Genomic DNA, 20,460 nt, shown 5'->3' with positions numbered 1-20,460 from the left:
GCAACGCGAGAGGCCACAACAATGAGAGGCCCGCGTACTGCAAAAAAAAAAAAAAAAAAAAGATTCCCTATGCTGCAACTAAAAAGATCCCGCAAGCCGCAACAAAGATCCCGTGTGCCACAACTAAAACCCGACAAGCCAAATAAATAAATATTTAAAAAACAAACAAAATGTTTCCTAAACTCCAGGAAATACAGATTATGCCTTTCTGCTAGACTAGTATCTGGCACCCTGTGGATGTTCAATCAACGTAGGCTTGCTATTGCTTTGTGACATGGCCCAAGCCAATCTACAGTGAGAGTGGTCATTTCTGTATTGCCCTGAACCTCTCACATGTGTCCAAGCCATCCGGAAGGACGGGTTGGCACCCAGGCTGTGCTGCAGGAGGTCATTTACGGAGGAGCTGGAGGCGGGGGGACAGCTTCGGAGGAGGTCCTGGTTTCCTGGTGGACGAGAGGAACAGGGATGGGGTTTTGCTGGGCAGAGAGGAGGTGGATGTGAAGTCCTTCAAACCCCTACAAGTTCAGCAGAGTCAGGCTGGGACTATGAAATTTGGAGCACAAAACCTTAGTTGTTAGAAGTCCGTTTTTATTTATATATAAACGTTTGGACCCCACATCCAGAAACAACAGTAAATCTTGGGCTCTGCCCTCTGTCTCCTGCTACCCCACTCTTTTTAAGTGATGTACAAGCTGGAAAAGGGACTCTGTTTTTTGGATAGCGAGAGATGGGGAAACAGAAAGTTATAACCTAAGGAAAGTAATAACGTGTTACGGCCAGAAATGCCCCTACTGTGTCTCCATGTGAATGTAATTTTGTTTGAACAAGTTGAACTGAATTTTATCTGGCTGATCTTGAATGTGCAACTCACACACACATATAGAATTTATGCGAGGGAGAAAAAGAAAGACCCCCGTTGCTTGGTGTCATATTCTAAGCTTAGATAAACTTGGGAGGCTGTTCTCAAGCCTCTGACACTTGGCTACCCGGAGCCTCACTCTGTGCATGGACGAGCTTGTCAAAACTCAAGTGGGTTTGGTCAGCCCAGATACTTGACGTCACACAGAATAGGAGAGGTGGGGGGAAGAGGCTTGACTGTATCCTGGGAAGAGGCCTGGATGCAAAGGCAGGGCCATCCCATGCCTGCTGGGTGACCCCAGCACGTATAAAATGGGGCCTGTGGACTTCCCTGGTGGCGCAGTGGTTAAGAATCCGCCTGCCAATGGAGGGGACATGGGTTTGCTCCCTGGTCCAGGAAGATCCCACATGCTGTGGAGCAACTAAGCCCATGAGCCACAACTACTGAAGCCCACGTGCCACAACTACTGAAGCCCGTGCCCCTCGAGCCCATGCTCTGCAATAAGAGAAGCCACCACGGTGAGAAGTCCACGCACCGCGACGAAGAGTAGCCCCCGCTTGCTGCAACTAGAGAAACCCGCACACAGCAACAGACCCAACGCAGCCAAAAAAAGAAATAAATTAATTTAAAAAAATAAAATAAAATGGGGCCTGTGAAGCCTCCCCTATGGGCAGGGGTGAGAGTTCACCAGGCATTTAACAACTCATATGGCAGGGAAACTGCGATGGGTTTTCAGTGGTCCCCACAGTGCCTGGAGTTAACCCTTTAGTTGCTGGATCCGAGGAAGGACCAAGGGACAGTGTGGTGAGGGACACTCAGGACAGTTGCTATTTATTTACAATATCGATATAATATCATAACAAGCCACTGGACTGGACCTGTGTGCATCATGTGACTGGCAGCCTGTCTGTGGGCTTTCAGTGAAGATTAAATGAGATTAGCAGATGAATGAATAAGTGAGTGAATGAGTGTGAGCGATGGGGCACACGCACTGTGCTCGTGAGTCAAGAGTGCTCTCGTGCAGTAAATATTTGTTGGACATCTTCAGTGTGCCAGTCTTCATGCCAGGTGCTGAGGATGAAAAGCTGATTCAGAAGGAACCCTTCTTTGGAGAGTCCTTCTTGGGGCAATAAGTGATGGGTGGGAAGGGCATCTCCTGTGGAGGCAACAGTATGAGCAAAGACACAGAGGCAAAAACAAAAGAAAGCAAAAGCAAACAAACAAACAAACAAAAAACAGCTGATCTTGTTCTGGAAGCAACAAGTTGTCGTGTGCAGTATAAAGGTTGAGGCTGGAAGCAGCAAGAGATGGGGCTCCTGGAAGCATAAATAAGGGCCAGTCTTGTGAGGGCTGAACACTGCTGTGTAGGAGAGTGAAGGATGGGCAGCGGCAGGTAATTTTCACACTGAAAAATCACGGAAGCAGTGTGAAGCCTGGCTTCCGAGGGCTGAGACTGGAGGCAGGGAGGCCACTCAGGGAGCTATTGCAATAATCCAGGTAAATGATGATGCAGCAAAATATACATTGGGAAAACAATTTTTTATTTTTTTATTTTTTTTCTGTACGCGGGCCCCTCACTGTTGTGGCCTCTCCCGTTGCGGAGCACAGGCTCTGGACGCGCAGGCTCAGCGGCCATGGCTCACGGGCCCAGCCGCTCCGCGGCATGTGGGATCTTCCCGGACCGGGGCACGAACCCGTGTCCCCTGCATCAGCAGGCGGACTCTCAACCACTGCGCCACCAGGGAAGCCCGGGAAAATAAATTTAAAATATTAAGTTTGGGGTTTTATTAAGTGGAAGAGTGAGAGAGAGAGAGAGAGAAATAGGGCCGAAACTTGATCAGCAAACCTAGTGAAGAGAAAGTAACATATTACAGAAATATAGTCAATATTTTATGATAACTTTGTGTGGAGTGTAATCTATCAAAATATCAAATTACTGGGGCTTCCCTGGCGGTGCAGTGGTTGAGAATCTGCCTGCTAATGCAGGGGACACGGGTTCGAGCCCTGGTCTGGGAAGATCCCACATGCCGTGGAGCAACTAGGCCCGTGAGCCACAACTACTGAGCCTGCACATCTGGAGCCTGTGCTCCGCAGCAAGAGAGGCCGCGATAGTGAGAGGCCCGCACGTCGCTATGAAGAGTGGCCCCCCCCTTGCTGCAACTAGAGAAAGCCCTCGCACAGAAACGAAGACCCAACACAGCCCAAGATAAATAAATTAATTAAAAAAAATATATATATCAAATTACTACGCTGCACACCTAATATACTATTATAATATTGTATATTATGTAATATACAACATTGTAACATAATATTGTAAGTCAGCTACAATTTTAAAAAAGAAGCGGAAAAAAGAAAAATACTTAGAGGGTAAGGTTAGTAGGACAGGAAGTCAGGGAGAAGAACTCCCAGGTTCCTGCACTGACTTAACCAGAGGTGACAGTGTTACCAAGACCAGAACCAAGGGACAAGCAGGTTTGAGAGGAAGATATGAGGGACGGTTAAGCTGGAGGAATCTAGATCGTCCAAGAGGAGAGCTTCAGTAAGCAGGTTCTCCTCCTAGTCCCAGAGGTTTTCCCAGGGTTTGCTTTGGCTCACACTCTGCAAGCCCTGGGACAAGAAAGATAATTCTATGGATTCCAGTCACTTTACCATCGTCCTCGTTTAAAGGAGCTGACACCTTGTAGTTTCCAAACCTGGCTAAGGATTCTGCCCAGCCTGCGTTTTTTCCCCTTGAGTATTGAGGCGTAGCCTACATACAGAAAAGGGCACAAACCATAAGTGTACAGCTCCACAAGCATGCCCTTTGGACTCTATTAAAGACCTTAAAAATACTCACAAACACACACACACACACAAATATGAAAATAGAGGCCAGCCTCCGCTCTAAGAACTTTCATTTCAGGTGGAGGGGCTCTGAGCAGTCATGGCCATGACAACACCATCAAGCCCAAACGCCCTACTTCACACGGAATATAAGACCCTCTGGCATCTGACCCCTTCCCACTTCTTCTCCCTCATCTCCTGCCAACACCACCACCATCCCCTTCCCAAATCCAGCCCCGGCCTCGCTGAGCCTCAGTGTCCTGGATGCCGACCGCTCGCCCATCCATCCACACCTGCTATGGGTTTTCACGCTCATTCCAATGCGTCCTCTTCTGTGAAGGCTTCCTTTTGTATTCTCCTATCCCCACCCCTACTGCAGCTCATTTCTATCACTACTTCTTTTCTGATTTTTCTTCCTTCCTTCCTTCCTTCCTTCCTTGCTGTGTTGGGTCTTCACCGCTGTGCACGGGCTTTCTCTAGTTGCAGCGAGCGAGGGCTACTCTTCGTTTCAGTGTGCGGGCTTCTCATTGCGGTGGCTTCTCTTGTTGCAGAGCACAGGATCTAGGGGCGCGGGCTCAGTAGTTGTGGCTCATGGGCTTAGTTGCTCCACAGCATGTGGGATCTTCCTGGACCAGGGAGCAAACCCATGTCCCCTCCATTGGCAGGCGGATTCTTAACCACTGCACCACCAGGGAAGTCCCCTTTTTTGATTTCTAAACTCTATCAGCACAATTCCATGGTTGTCTCTCCAGACTGAGGTTGAGTACACCTTAACTCTATTTGGACGCCATTACCATTACTGAGCTCTCAAAAAATGTCTGTCTTGACTTGTGATTGCCAAAGGGGGCGGGGGGAGAGGGGTGGACTGGGAATTTGGGATTAGCAGACACGAACTATTAAATTTAGGATGGATAAACAACAAGGTCCTACTGTATAGCAAAGGGAACTATATTCAATATCCTATGATAAACCATAATGGGAAAGAATATGAAAAAGAATGTATATATATATATCTATACATATATATATATATATATATGTATAACTGAGTCATTTTGCTGTACAGCAGAAATTAACACAACATTCTAAATCAACTATACTCGGGACTTCCCTGTGGTGCAGTGGTTAAGAATCTGCCTGCCAATGCAGGGGACACGGGTTCCAGCCCTGCTCCAGGAAGATCCCACATGCCGCGGAGCAACTAAGCCCGTGAGCCACAACTACTGAGCCCGCGAGCCACAGCTACTGAGCCCGCACGCGCCTAGAGCCCGGGCTCTGCAACAAGGGAAGCCACTGCAATGAGAAGCCTGTGCACAGCAACGAAGAGTAGCCTTCGCTCGCCGCAACTAGAGAAAGCCCGAGAGCAGCAACGAAGACCTAACGCAGCTGAAAAGATAAAAAAATAAAATAAATAAATCAACTATACTCGAAGAAAATATATTTTTTAATGTCTCTTTTGAAGAAAGGAAGGAAGGAAAGACTAGAAGGATGGAGGGAGGGGAAAAGGGAGGGAGGGAAGAACGAAGGAAGGGAGGAAGGAAGGAATATATGAGAGAATTCACTTTTATTCTCAGTTCCGAGCCTGACAAAAATGTGTTGGCTATGGAAGAACAGGAATCAGAGGCCCAGGCTGGAGTCTGAACTCTACAGCTGACCAACTGTGGACCATGAACAAGCCAGTTAACCCCTCTTCCTGATTCCTTCCACTCTGCAAATGTCCGTGATCCTCAAGCCAGGAGTTTCAAATCATAATAAACAGTATGTTAGTGATCTCATTTCTCTATTTCCACCATCTTTCATTCGGTCTCCACTCATGTGAATAGAGACTGATGCAAAACATATTTCTTTTCATTTCTACCCTCTGAAATGTAAAACTGAGACAGAGAGGGAGAGAAACAAGAGATGCTGAATTCTTTCTACACGTGATACAATAAAGTTAAATAATATGGGTTTTTACTGTCCTACAAGGGAGCCAGATCAATAGCTTGGTTGGCAACTCCACACTGGCCCCCTCTCTCTCTCCACAAGGGCAGCGAGATGCGTACATTCTCAAGGGCAAACTGGCCAACCACCCCACATCAGTCATTCTCTTTAATGAGGCTCCTCCATCAGACCCCGTTCTCTTGTACACAATTCATTTTATTAAATGGCCGCAGCTGCAATTAGGAGTGGGCGAATCCAGGCATGTGTTTGGGTTCGAGATGTGTCTTGTGTGATGTTTCAAATACTTCGGGTTTGGCAAAAGCCAAGACACATTCTGTCAAGTTCTTTTTCCCCTTCGTTTTTTAAGCCCGTGTGGATTCGAGAGAAATGTGGTCCATCTGATTCTCATTCGTTTTCGCCTAACTCAACAAAAAATTGTCTCGGAAGAGCTAGAAAAGGTCCAAGTAGCAAATCCAGCCTCTTTCACCAAAGCCTTCTTACAATCTCTGTCTCTCCACCCCATCATTTTGACATTCTCCAAACAGGCCAAGCATTTTCATTTCTTTGTGCTGTTGCACTTGCTCCCTGAGCCTGGAATGTGCTTCCCATTTACCCCCTCCTCTGCCCATTGATTCCTGCTCCCCAAGCCCAGTCCAAAGATGGTCTCCTTCATGAAGGTTTTCTCCATCATCCAACTTGCAAATAATCACGCGGTCCTCTGAGCTCCTGCAGGACTTCACCTGCAGCCCTAACTAGCCCTCTATTCGGTTCTGCTTTGTGTTACATTTGGTTGTTGAACCAGGTAAGTCTAACCTTCACTGCTGTCCACCTGGGTGTGAAGCCCTTGACCTTAATTAAAGGCCTTCACAAGGAATGGCAGACAAAAACTGGCATTTGTGGGAAAGCTGTTGCCAAAAACATTAATTATTGTGTCTATCAATGTCCCTAGGTGGGCTTCCAGGTGAGAAGTGAACTTGAGGCTTGAGGACCGGAAATAACGATGGGCTTTTTCCTCTACGATAATGAGAGCTATGAAATTCAGCTTGTTCTCTTTTTCTCTCGGCTGCCGGGAAGCTAAGAAGCGGATCTGATGTTCAGTCCTAGCAACCGTATCACATGCCAGCTTCCTTCTTTTTTTCCGTGGACTTGGTTTTCTATTTCTACATTATTAGCGTATAAAGGAAAAGAAAATCAGGCATTCATTGTGAGTCACTTCAAAGTCTCTGTAGAGTGGCTAAGCAAAAGCAAAAGTAATAAGGAGCTATTCGCGATGATTTCACCTGCAGAATAGATCTAGGATTTAGGAAAGGTTTTGCTTTTAGTCTTAGGGTTTTCATAAAATATTTGAATCTTTTACCAGGTCCAGTACTAGTTAATATAAAATCAGTTTTTTAACTTAAAAATTAATATTTAATTGTTAAAAACAGAACTGTTTACAACTCTGACTTCCCCCGGGACACAGCCCATGTCATTCACATTCTTCTCTGAATCCTCCTTCATACGGTAGAACACGCTGTACATAACTGGCATTCGTCAAATATCTATTAAACGGATGAGGAAAAAGTTCTCCCAGGTGAATTTAGAAGCCAAAGAAGGAGCTGCGGGCTCTGTATCTCTAGACACTCCTGGGTTCAAAGCCCAGCTCTGGCTGACCACGCAGCCCTGAAATGGGCAGCTACTCGGATCCATCTGAATCCCAGTTTCTTCATCCGTAAAATGAGGCTTTAACCACTTCTCTTTCAGGGTTATTTTGAGGATTAATTCAGACATGAGATGCCTAACACTGAAAATTCCCTTCCTTTTAGTTACATGAGCTCGTGGGCAGAAAAAAACATTGTATTTTTAAATTTTATTTATTTATTTGTTTTGGCCATGCTGTGCGGCTTGCGGGATCTTAGTTCCCCGACCAGGGACTGAACATGCACCCTGCAGTGAGATTGCTAAGTCCTAACCACTGGGCCACCAGGGAATTCCCCATTGTATATTTTAAACAGGCAACTCACCACCAGAAGCTGCACTGCTGGGGAATACAAGAGGAGGTACGTGGGCGAGTGTCATTAGCTGGATAATGCATGCTCTTCAGAACCACAGAAATGGTAAAATCTTAGATACAAAAGAGAATCCAAGCCCACAGGCTTCTTCCAAAGGAGGCAGTGGCCCTTGCTAGTCATAGACATCAGCAGTTTAGACAGAAGAGATTCTGCTCAATCACAAAATGTGAGACGAGTGATAGAAGAAATAAGTAAACTTTTTGTTTTTAACATCTAATTGCCCTGATAAACAACAAGGTCCTACTGTATAGCATAGGGAACTATATTGAATATCCTGTGATAAACCATAATGGAAAAGGATATGAAAGAGAATGTATATATATGTATATATATATATATGTATAAGTGAATCACTTTGCTGTACAGTAGAAACTAACACAACATTGTAAATCAACTATACTTCAATAAAATAAATTTTTTTTAAATACAAAAAAGAAAGAAATTGCCCTAGAATTGTTGTGGAATGGTTTTCCTCAAAATGGAATACAAGTACCACTGATAGGACTCAAGGTGATTTTATATGGCATATGGAGAAACATTTATTATTTTAATCATTATGCATGATACGGTGTGTTATAAAACATTGAGCTAGCACAGCCAAACTGTGATATTGCACAAATTATTATGAAGTGTACTTTTAAGTTTTAAAATATTTTTTAAATGAGTGGATTTAAAGAAAAAGTGATCATATCATGACTGGTAGAACCTATCCATGCCAAAAAAATTTAACATAGTTCTAGGATTACTGGAAGTATAGAAAATACAACTTTAACCTGCAGGTCGTGAGCAACTGTTTGATTTAAGGGCAGTCATGACACTGGGCCCCTCATTTGTCCCCAGATGACTTTCCAAAGATTCCCAATCCCATCTACACACTCTACTTCGGCCCCACTGGATTTCACACCAGTCCACCTACACACCCTGTGTTCTCCCACCTCCATGCCTTGTTTTGCCTAGATGCACCTTGTCTTCTCTCTCTGCCAGGCCAACCTCAAGCAGAATCAATCTCTCTCTCCTCTGGTCTCCTGCACAGTCTTGTGCACAATGCTTGCTATTATGACCTCGGCACCTTGTGTTACGATTTCTTTCAGGGGTGGTCCTAGGCAATGCCTTGGGTTTTTTTAATTATTTTTTTCTTTATTGAAATATAGCTGATGTGCCACATTATGTCACTTTCAGGCGTACTACGTGGTGATTTGACATTTGCATACATTATGAAATGATCACCACAATAAGTCTAGTAACCATCTGTCCCCATACAAAGTTATCAAGGTAGTACTGACCGTATTCCTTAGGCTGTATATTACATCCCTGTGGCTTACTTATTTTTTTTATTTTTATTTTTTTTTTTTGCGGTACGCGGGCCTCTCACTGTTGTGGCCTCTCTCGTTGCGGAGCACGGGCTCCGGACGCGCAGGCACAGCGGCCATGGCTCACGGGCCCAGCCGCTTCGCGGCATGTGGGATCTTCCCGGACCGGGGCTCGAATCCGTGTTCCCTGCATTGGCAGGCGGACTCTCAACCACTGCGCCACCAGGGAAGCCCGGCTTACTTATTTTATAACTGGAGGTTTGTTCCTTTTAATCCCCTTCACCTATTTTCCCCAGCACCCCCTCCTATTCTCTGTATCTATGAGTCTTTTTGTTTTGTGTTTTAGATTCCACATAGGTAATATCTTGTTTGTCTACGTGCCCCGAGTCCCTAGCCTAGACCATTAAACAACTTTAAAAAATTAATAACTTAGAAATACCATTGAGGCACGCTAGGTTTAGAAATTTAAAGGCATAAATACTTGTCTTAATCATCGGGGATCATAGGCCACAAGGAGAACATGACTTTCCTCTCCCCACTGCACTCCTTGTACACCCCAACTAGGTGAGTTCCCCTTTTATAAGCTTCCCTGCCCAGTGCCTTCTCTTTCATAGCAGTGTTTGCAGTTTGCTATTATTTTCTGTGATTATTTGATTAATGTCTTCTCCCGGCAATAGACTGTAAGCTTCCTGTGGGCAGGATCACATCTGCCTGTGTTCACCATTGGCCTTTCAATCAATGCTCAGCACTGAGCCAGACACATAGCTAAATATCAGTCATACAAATGAATGAATGAGCTTTTCTCCACACACACACACACACACACACACACACACACACCACGGGCTTCTAGCACCTACATTGTTGTAGAGATCACTGAGTAGGCAGATGGTTGACACAGACCAATGTAAACTCTCCTGTTTGTTTTTCAGACAGATTACAGTGGAAACATGATGCTTGCCAACTAGAAGGGGAGAAATTCAAAATGGTAAACGGAGCGTTCTCGCTCACGGGGCTCCATGAGGGCTTCACAAACACCAGGGAGCCAAAATAAATGTGTCAAAAGTCTACTCCAGCAAAAGAGAATTGACCGTGTCCTTTCAAGAATTTTCCCAGCCAGCGAGAATAAAAAGACTTTGAAGAGGACTCAGGAAACCAGGGAATATATTATCTGTGCCGACAGCTTGAACTGGGAGGACACTGGGACCACAGAAAGAAAGAAGAAGGAAGAATTGGTGTCCTACTAAAAGGAAGGCAAAGCCACTCTAAAAATTGCTTTTGTCTAGCCAGACAACAGGTTTCCTAAAAGGATCAAAGCTACTCTACCAGCTCAGTTTTCAGCAGAGCTGCAGGGAGGGTGAAGGAGAAGAAATGTCTCAGCCTTGAGAGCTAGCAGATTTGTTGCTTTTTCCCTTTCTTACTTGAGAATATCTAGGCTGATGCCGTCCAGACAAAGTCAAGAATGGACCCAACCATACAGATTAATCCTGGTACTTTGGAGCCACAAGGGACTGGCTCCACTCCCTCCTTCGTGTGACAGATGAAGAGTCCGATGTGCAGACAGAGCCAGTGACTGACCCCAGCTCACGTGAGTGTGAACTAGAGGCCAGACTGCCCAGTTTCGTGGTCAGGCTCACGTCCCTGCCCACCCTGCTCTGTGGCTGCCCCAGACCAAACAGCAAGCCTCTTCCTGCCCCCAGCCCGCGTGCCAAACAGAGGTGATTGGCTGCAAGCTCTGCTTTCAGATCAGCCAGTTGAGGGCCACGTTTTAGCTCATCCATGGTCTTTATCAAAGTGGTTTTTCTATCCCGCGGGCATCCCTGAGGCATCCGCACTCAGTGCCACCTTGCAAACAAGCAGTGAGCCTCTTGGTACTATCTTTTCTTAAATATCTACTGGTTTTAGGCAACCTAAACTAATCAGGTCCCAGTGGTCTGGAATACCAGACAACATACGTTGACTGGTCCCGGAGCTCCTTGAGGGCAAGAACCATTTTTTACTTACTGGTGCAGCTGCAATGCCAAGGCCAGCGTCTGGCTCACGGCAGGATGGCAAAATGGGAGGATATCCAAAAATGGCACAGAATCTGAAATTGAAGCCAGAAAGAACTGTGTTAGAATCCTTGGCCAGAAGCTTACAAAGAAGCCCGACCTCTGTGGGCTTCAATCTTCTTATCTGTAAACTAACACAAATACCAACTACCTAACAGAATTGCTACAAGGACAGAAGATGATCTGCGGAGAGCATCAGCACACGGGATGCTCCATCAGTAGCCCTTACAATGACATCCTTCATCACTGTAGATGCAAGGAAAAGATGAAGTAAGGCAAATTTTTGTTTTTCGGCTGCGCTGCGCGGCATGCGGGATCTTAGTTCCCCAACCAGGTATGGAACCCATGTCCCCTGCACTGGGAGTGTGGAGTCTTAACCACTGGACTGCCGGGGAAGACCCGTACGACAAATTTTTAAATTGGTTCTTTTCTAGACGCAAGAAATAAAGAAAAAGAAACAACAAACGCAATTACCCAGCCTGTGAGTGGTCAGACTTTCCTCTGCTATTTATTGTCAGAGCTTAGGGCCCTGCTTTAAAGCCAGCCTTGCCTTATCCCAGCTTCTGCTTCATCTCCCACTGAAGTCATAACGCTGGGCTCGCTCTCTGTCTATTGACACAGAGAGCCTGTGAGTCACAAATTCAACAGGATGACTTTGCTGTAGTGTGATTGACTGGAAAATGTTCCCTCATCTGAAAAACTTTTTTTCAAGCAAATGGACATGCTTATTTTTGCAACATGGAGTGCAAGCTCTGTGTTTATTTGACGTTGGTCTCTGTGACGTTCCAGCTTGGCAAGGGAGGGCTCACGACGTTCACGACCTGCCTTGCAAAGTGACATATATTTTTCCCTCTCCTTCTTCCTTGCTGCCGACTGTTATATCTAAAGCAAACAGTCGCAGCACAATAGTTAGACTGCACTTCAATTTGGTGTTTACTTGACATTTACACACAGGCCATGCTGGACAGCTCAGTCATTCCAGTACGGGGGCCCGGCCAGCAAGCACTGGATTCCACTTGTGCTCAACCCCAAGCAACACAATCCTGAACCAGCTAGATGATGTCTTGAGAAGTGCTTGCGCGGCTGGGTTTTACTCTTACGCCTGAATTAGTGTATGTTAGGGGAAGAGGTGTCAGAAGGTCCTCAGCCATCCCAGAGAACATCTCCTTGATCCAGGAAGGGCATATGGGTCTTGCTAATACCACCCCTCCTCCCTTTAAGACCAGCGCACACACTGTCTCCTCATTCACTCTAAGACAGATCTAATCTAGTCCCCGGTGTGAAATCTCCCCAGGACTGGGCACACATTACTCATCTGATTAACTTCATCTCCAGTTCACCCATTTCCTCCTCTGTATAATGGAATGAATGACACCTACATCACAGGATTATTGAGGGCACACATAGGCAAAGTACCTGAGGCAGGTTGAAGTGCTTAGAAGGTGCACTGAAAATGTTGGTTCCCATCCCCTCCTGAGGTCCGTGCTTCTGGTTGCAGGAGGGAAAGGGGCTCAGGGAAGGGCAAGTTATGGGGGTTCCTGTCAGTGCAGTTTGATGCAGGGAGGGAGGCTGGGACTTGACTGGGAGCCAAGATACGTGTTCTATGGTCCCAACTCTGCCAGTGTGTGTCATGGGCAGTCACCTCTCCTCCCTAGGCCTCTGATTCCATACGTGCAAAGAGGAAGCCTCTGATTACATTCAAACATTGACCCGTTTCCACACCCGCAAAATCTGGAGGCGGTCCAAACAAACTGCCCTACAAGGTTGACTAGCCCCAAAGCTGATATATGGAGACGCCAGTATTTCAAAGGAGTAGCAGGGAACTATACTCAATATTTTGTAATAACCTATAATGAAAAAGAATCTGAAAAAGAATATATATATATATATACATATATATAATACTGAATCACTTTGCTGTACACCTGAAACTGACACAACACTGTAAGTCAACTATACTTCAATTAAAAATAAAAACAAATGAACTTATTTACAAAACAGAAACAGACTCACAGACTTCAAAAACAAACTTATGGTTACCAAAGGGGAAAGTGGGGGGGAGGGATAAATTAGGAGTTTGGGATTAACAGATACACACTACTGTATATAAAATAGATAACCAACAAGGACCTACTGTACAGCACAGGAAACTCTACTCAGTACTCTGTAATAACCTATGTGGGAAAAGAATCTGAAAAAGAATGGATATATGTATATGTATAGCTGAATCACTTTGCTGTACACCTGAAACTAATACAACATTGTAAATCAACTATACTCCAGTATAAAATAAACATTAAGAAAACAAAAACAAACAAAAAACATAATACATACATACATACATAAAGGAGTAGCAAGAGAATAAGATGCTAACACTCAGTGCTGGGCAGCATGTAATACCTTCACACCTGGCTAATGTGAATGGAAATGCTGATGGGAACGTAAATTGATGGGAATGTAAATTTTTTGAGGAGCAATTTGATAACGGGCGATAATGTTAACCCAGTAAAACAATCTATATAAATTGAGCCTAAGGAAATAAGCGAATACATCTAAGGGTGCACAAGGAAGTTCTGGAATAGTGAAAAATTGGAAACAATCTACATGACCATCGAAGGGAGACTGATTAAATACCAATATTAGGAACTACTAGGGTGTGTTTAAAAAATAAGGTATATCTATGCATTAACATGTACAGCTGTCTGTGGTACAGTGCTGAGAGAAAATAAAAGCAAATTTACAAAGATGTGTGCAAATGATAATTGGTATTTAAAAAATAAATTTTAATATTTCTATAGATGCATAAAAATCCTGAAAATTTGTACACCAAACTGCTAATCATAGTCATATCTAGATTAGCAGGACGTGGGTTCATTTTTCTTGGGACCACATTTATTGATTGATTTTTTAAGCAAGCAAGCATTAATTTTTTTATACATTTATTTATTTATTTTTGGCTGCGTTGGGTCTTCATTGCTGCACGCGGGCTTTCTCTAGTTGCGGTGAGCAGGGTCTACACTTTGTTGCGGTGCACGGGCTTCTCACTGCGGTGGCTTCTTTTGTTGCGGAGCATGGGCTCTAAGCGCACGGGCTTCAGTAGTTGTGGCGCGCGGGCTCAGTAGTTGTGGCTCGCGGGCTCTAGAGCTCAGGTTCAATAGTTGTGGCTCACGGGCTTTTGTGGCTCACGGGCTTAGTTGCTCTGCGGCATGTGGGATCTTCCCGGACCAGGGCTCGAATCCGTGTTCCCTGCATTGGCAGGCAGATTCTCAACCACTGTGCCACCAGGGAAGTCCTGCAAGCGTTAATTTTTGAAATCAGAAAAAAAAAAAAAACTTTTAAAAAATAAAAGGAGCAAAGGATTTTTTATTAAACATAGTGTATTCAACAAAAGTGTTTTCTGATGCTCCTTCTGATGCCCTGTTCAGATGACAGTAAAGGAATTGAAAAGGCAAAACCTACCAAGACAAAGAGAATGGGAGCTGGGAAGCAATGGACACATAGACACAAACTTAGATCAGAGGAAGTGAAAAACTAGGCACACTGATTCCAAGGTGCAGGACCCTTGGAAGGCCCAGGATGTGGAGACACCAAGTTACTCAGAAAGTAAGGTGCATGTGGGGATGGAAACAGGACTATTGATTGAAAGCCTATATAAGTAGCTGTTGGAAAATCCATTAATCTATCCATCCATCCACCCACCTACCCACTAATCCATCCATTCATCCATCCAAGTAGTCAAGCCCTAAGATTCCCCCGCTACCCGATGACTACTTTTCCCCCAACTTGAGAAGAAGATTAGAGCTTTATTCACTGAGGAAACTGATCTAAGAACTCTGGAGGGAAGCCGGCACAGCTGAGGACAGGAGCAAACAAGGATGACAAAAGGTCAGGCCAAATAAGGAGAAGTGATGCCACAGGCCTCTTTCCCCACGTGGGCTCCAAGAACACTGGCTGCCTCACTTACTTAGCTGCACAACCCTGGGCTAGTCAGTTTTTTTTTAAACTGTAAAATGGGGTTCACTTGTTAAACAAATATGTATTGAGCACCTACTATGGGCCGGCAAACTGCATTACGTTTTGGAATAAGAATAAGTCAGCCAGGGCCCTTGTCCCTTGAAGCCTGCACTCTAGCGCATCAGTGGCAGTACCAACCTCAGAAAGTGCTCAGCGCAGTATCTGGTACCGTGTCTGACAGTCGTGATGTTAATTATTACTTAGAATGTCCCCGCTCCTTCTGATTCCTGCAGGGAGAACACAGCAGACCCTTCCAGTACTCGCAGGAGAGACAAGCTTAGAACTTTGCCAAGAGTGTTTACCAGTATATAACTCTCCAGTGGTGAATTTGACTTTGAAACTCCCCGCTGTCCAACCTAAATCTGGACTGGCTTATGAAGGGTCAAGGTCACTGGCTTTCTAGATCGGATACAGCCCAAAAAAGGCCTTTGCAAGTCATGGCACGAATCCAAGAAGTGTGATTCCCAAGTTAATTTATACCTGGCCCTACTTAAAACAGTGTCTTTGTGAGGTTTTAGGTGAGCTTGGTCCTTAGTTGTTGCATCTGCCGTGATGCTGGGATATCCGGTATAGGGAGGTGGGTAGAATTTTGGGAAAAAGCTTTTTGGTCTTCAAACCAAGATACTGCATCATCTCCCAGTGTTGGGTACAACAGAACCAATTTCAAACTTATCAAATGGGGATAACTATGTCAGGTTTCATTGCTAGAGTGCAGAAGCTAACACTGATGGTGCCTTTCACACCCAATGTCTCAGTGCTCACAACAACTTTGTGAGGCAGGTACACTCATAGCCCCATTCCACAGACAAGGAAAGTAGAGGGCAGCTAGATGACATGCCCAAGTTCATCCAACTAGTAAGAGGCAGCACAGGGCCTGGAATCCAAATTCTTGGGTGGCCGTCCCAGCCATCTCCTCCTGCGTGTCTGCACTTTCATCCCAAGCTTTTCCTTCATCCCCCATAAGCCAATGAATTCTGTCTGCCAAGACCTCTCCTTCACTGAGTTGAAGCAAGAGGGGGCAAAGAATCAAACTCAGATGATGACACTCTAATCCACACTAACACAGACCAAAGATACTCTTGCCTTTAAAGAAACCCAAAAGAGTCTCTATTTTAATGGAAAACCGAGTTTGCTGAATGAAACACAGAACACTGAAATTCAACAGTTCAGTGTTTCCCATAAACACTTGACTCTGAAATCTTTGTTGGGTAAGTGCAGCAATCCGAAAAATTCATCAGTAACTGACAACATAGACTGAGGGAGTCTCTGCATAGATTACCTTGTTGAATCTCTATTATGATGCTGGAAATTCCTCTAAGATTAGGTAACTATTCTAGGGCTTTCTCTTTCAAGAAGCTTCTGATCGTCCCTTGATAGAAGAAAAGCCTGTGTCTACATTTGAGCTAGCAACTTTGAAAAATACATCAAGCACAATGTGATATATTTGAGGGCTGCCAGAAATTTATTCTGACCTTTTTTTCTAAACACGGACACTGGCCATCCTCCCAGCACTCTTCCCACCAGCCAGTATATTAAAATTGATTAACAAACACAATGTTTGTGAGAGAGTGAACCGCAGGATAATCAAATGCATTGTTATTATTTTTAAAAAAATCATTTCCTTGGCCAGCAGTACATAATGTCAAATTGGCAAAAATAACCTATCCTCTTGTCTGGCCCACAAACTGGGAAGAAAATTAAACACAGAATTGTTTGTTTCTTGTTTGCATTTCTCAGGGTGTGAAACACTCATTTTCAAACGCTCAGAATCCCTACACTTTCCATAGTGCAAAAATTTGACTTCCATTCTGATTTAAACCAGGGAACCATGTTTTCCTCAGAAGGGCGACATTGTACTGGTCTAAGAATATGAGGTGCAGAAACTTTATTTTCCTTCAGTTTTACTGAGATACAATTGCCATGCAGCCCATGGAGGCTTTTTAATTAAGGAGATAGAATCTTCCAGAGTATAATAATGTTTTGCTTCTCTTTTCAATGCTTATTTTCCCTGGGGAAATTCTTTACCAGGCCAGGAAAATTTGGTGAACCAAGTCAAGGAGAAAATTCCAGGAACAGGTTTCTCTGCTGATTTGCCTTCTTTGCCGATTCATTTACTTTAAAGGCTAGATTTCTTTTCAAAAGCGTAATATCAGGATTCTTCTTGGGGCCTTGAAAACAATCATAGTTGATAAAAGATGGTAAATGTTAGACCCTAGTAATTTGTTAAGATAAATATTACTACTATGTATCTTACTCTTAAAAGATATTACGCTGTACTTAGACATTTACAAATAAACAATCTAAAAAGAGATTTTGGTTTTTGTTTGTTTGTGTCTCTTAACATCTCAGAACAAGCTGAGGACACTGAAAAGCCCGAATTTAACATATTGCTGTCAGAATAGTTCAGGTCTTTAAGATAATCCCATTAGGTGTAGAATTTCTTTTTAAATAGCTTAAAGAATGTATGGGCCTCACATTTTTGGGCTAAGAATGTAGCTTAAGTGATCAAACCTAAAGGTTCATGAAAAAGATTTTAATTAAATTTCTGAGAACTGATTTTTTAACGTCTGCGATTCATTCTCTGCTCTAAAAACTTCAAAACCCAATGTTTGGGTTTTGAAAGGCAATGGATTTGGCTCCAGAAAAGAGTGGACACTTTCTCTGTCTGGTTTTGGTTTGGCTTTGGGTTATTTTTGTTTGTGTTTTGTAGTTTGTTTTATTACAATGCCTTGGCCTGGGCTGTTCCCTGGCTTTTTGTCCAACTGTTTTGAGAGAACAGAATTATGAAGGACTTTATTTTCTGTCTCCTTCATAGAATTTTTCAAAGAAGAGAAGTGGGTGGAAGAAGAGAAGGGACTGGAAAGCAGAGGACCGAGCCAGTGAACTCTCCACCAGAGACAGACGTTACTGACAAGATAAGGGCAGGGCTCAGGGCAGGGCTCCCAGATGAATCCTTTTACCCAGGCAGCTTTGCTGGCTCCCTTCATGCTACAATGTATACTCGCTGGGCATTTGTCCTAAAGACGCCCCAGTGGAACAGCAGCCACAAACAAGTAGGCAGATAATTGCAGTCCGCTGGGTAAGTAGCATAGAGCGAGTGGCCACATGGCTTTATTAGAGCTCAGAGGAAAGAGGAGGAATCTAGCAGGCACTACACAGACCAAGGGACTATTAAGACAGGCTCAGGAGTCTGAGGCCGTTGAGAGCCCGAGGGGAGAAAAGGCATTTCAGACGAGAAAACAGAGGAGGAAAATGCACATTGTGTATTCAGAGACTTGAGAGAGCATCCAGTTAAAGTTGAGGGAGGATGGGATCAGAGTCTGGAGATGATCCTGTTAGTCTGTCTAGAGCCAGAGTAGGAAGAGTTTGGTATACCAGCCTAAGGAGTTTGGTTTTGCTCCTTTAGGCAAAGGGGAGCTGATGGAGGGCAGCTGGGCAGAAATGGAACTGGTGGTGATCTGAACAAACTCGATTAGATCTGGCAGGGAAATTCCAGTGCGACTATGATTGTTTTTTATTTTTATTTTTTTTTTTGGCCACGCGGCATGTGGGATACCTTAGTTCCCTGACCAGGGATCCAACCCGAGCCCCCTGCAGTGGAAGCACGGAGTCTTAACCACTGGACCACCAGGGAAGTCCCTCCAGGGGGACTGTGGGGGAGGTGGAAGAAGAAGACAACAGTTGGGACGCTTACAGCAGTAATTAAAAGTGATAAATGAGGAGGGCTTGAACCAAGGCAGCCCAACTTGATCGTAGGAGAAGGATAACAGAGATATTTAGGAATAGACGTGGTTGAACTCTGCGGATGCCTGGATGCCCAGGTCAAAGAAAATGAGGCAGGAGTGGAGGGGAATCTAGGTTTCTAGCTTGGTAAGCTGGGGAAGGGTGATGAAATACGGTGGGGAAAATTATGGTACGCGTCTGAGTGGATTGAGGTTCTTGACCCAAAGGGGGATTAATGGGCACACAGCTGAGAGCTGAAAGGGACGTCCTGCACTAAACACCTTACTCGGATAATCCCATTTACAGTCCTCATTATTTTAAGCAGTAGATACTATTAATATCCCCATTTTTGTAGAAGAGAAAACAGGGAAAGTGAGGTCAAGGAACTTGCCTAGCTAGAAAGCAGCAGAGCCAGAACACAGACCCAGGAAATCTAGTGTTACAGCCCACTTTCTTAACCTCTGCACAGGACTGAGGTGGAAAAGAGGCTGAGAGTTTACCAGGACATGGGAGTCACTCAGAGGCTGAGAAAAGCTTTGCCACCTTGAGAAAGTTGCAAGACCCTCTCCCAGTTATTTATCCGCAGGGATTTCATTTCAAAGCAGTGGTTACTTAAAAGCATCTCTTGCTTTCACCTTCTGAAAAAGCAGCTTTTCCTGAGTTCTGTGGCCTTTATGCACAGACACCAGGCCAGGGTGCTGCCAGGTACCCAGATCCAGTGTCCAATTCTGGCTGCGGAGTCCTTCCCTTGAAACACTATGTCGCCTCTTCAACCTATCACACCCCTCCATGGCTCCACATGAACCCCTTGGCACTAAATGGTTTCCATCACATCTTCTGCCAACTAATGCAATTTGTGCTGGGGAAAAAAAAATCTATTTTATAACTCCAAGGACATTATATAATCAACTTCCATACCACAAAACTTGTAGTATCAGTTTGCTGAAATAAAGTCATAAGTATTTAATTCTCCTTGAAAGGGTGTCTTCCATTATTATTTCAGAGTGCAGTTTAGTCATCAAATGTATACTCAGCCTCATGTTTATAAATTATACGGGGCAGGGATTTAACTCTTCTGGACCTACCTGTTCTGAGGAGGAGAGGGAGGGTCATAACCCTGATGTCACACCGGGCACCTGCCTTGAAAGGAGATGATTTGTGAACTTGAAGTTCCTTACCTCTTTTAGAAATGTGGAGCAAATCTACAGATTTCCCTTTATGATGCAATCAGGAATAACCAGAAAGTTGCCTGCCACAAAGAGGCACTGGCTTCCCTCCTCCAGAAAGCTGTTTGGAAACTACAAGTTGGTCTTTTTAATTGAGCTTCAGAATCTTCTCTTGATTATGACACAATAATAGTGGTTTTCCAATTCATCTGTGTAACATTGTTTTTTCATTGTGGTGGTTACTTTTGTCGAAGGGGAAGGGCTACTGCCTTAGATAAATGGGAGAAAAGCAGAAAACTCCTCATGCACTGGCTACCTAAATAGGAAATTCCAAGTCCTGACAAACATTTACATCATGAAGGTGATGGCTGCCAATCAAGGCTTATCCAAGGTCAATGCAGTTTAGGAACCTTGGCCTTGATGGTAAAGTGGATAACTTCTCCATGCAATCCTCAAGTCCTAGCATCCCAAGACATGTCTGCCATCACAATGAAAGGAACAGCGGAGGAGGTAGCAGGTATCTTTCTTTCTTGGTTC

Source organism: Orcinus orca, chromosome 6, assembly GCF_937001465.1.
Source record: "Orcinus orca chromosome 6, mOrcOrc1.1, whole genome shotgun sequence".
Classification (NCBI taxonomy): domain Eukaryota; kingdom Metazoa; phylum Chordata; class Mammalia; order Artiodactyla; family Delphinidae; genus Orcinus; species Orcinus orca.
The sequence above is the reverse complement of the archived record's forward strand: the minus strand, read 5'-3'. Positions refer to the sequence as shown.